Raw genomic sequence first — 900 nt, 5'->3', positions numbered from 1 at the left:
GAGTACTACGATTTTCAGCATGTATTGTGATTGAGAATATGCAGATTTTGACAGTATGATGTATATATGGTGTTTGATTATTCATTGTTGAGAATTGATTCTTATTATTTGAGTTGATCGGTATCGAAAGATTACACCGTTATGCCGTCAAAATGTACCGAGATTGAATAATGATTTGTACAAGGCTTGTTTTGAATTGTATCTTGATAGAATACATCTATACATTGCCATTTCAGATTTGGATTGTCAGAGTGAATATGGACAGATTGAAATACGAGATTTCGTCTTCGTCAAACCGGGAAGATAAATGTATAAATCGATGTTAACTGGGAGATCGACTTGAGTCAGAGTTAACTCAAGTTTCCCTAAACCACATACTTGTATGGTATTGTTTTATTTTATATACCTTTGTGTTTTAAATGATTACGTTTATGTTATTGACTTAGAAAGTAGAGAACAAATAACTATTCAGTAAGAGTCGCTGACAGAGGGGTTAGACTATTTACCCATTGCACTTTGTCAGAATAGGCATAGTCTTGGTAGATACTCCAAGATACCGGACGTTTGGTCATATCGACGGGATTATGAGTAGAGTCTCTCTAATCCTAGAAATTCGATATAGCGAGGGCCAAAGTTCGTAAATAAGAACGTGCCGCCACCGCGACTGGTAGTAGTAGGTGGGAGACTTGTTACGTTCTTATTCACCGGGATCCCTAGATTAAATGAGAGATGAGACTAGTTTTAGATGTCGAGTCATTGATTTATGTTTCGTAGATTTCGATACATGTTTTATTTACAGTCTAGTAACGATACATGTTGTTTGATTATGCTACATGTGATAAGATTTAATTCATTCTTTATATCAGTTATATGATTGCATGTATACATTATTTATACTGG

This window comes from Primulina huaijiensis, chromosome 15, assembly GCF_012295235.1.
Source record: "Primulina huaijiensis isolate GDHJ02 chromosome 15, ASM1229523v2, whole genome shotgun sequence".
In the NCBI taxonomy this organism is placed as follows: domain Eukaryota; kingdom Viridiplantae; phylum Streptophyta; class Magnoliopsida; order Lamiales; family Gesneriaceae; genus Primulina; species Primulina huaijiensis.
Note: the sequence above shows the minus strand (reverse complement) of the source record.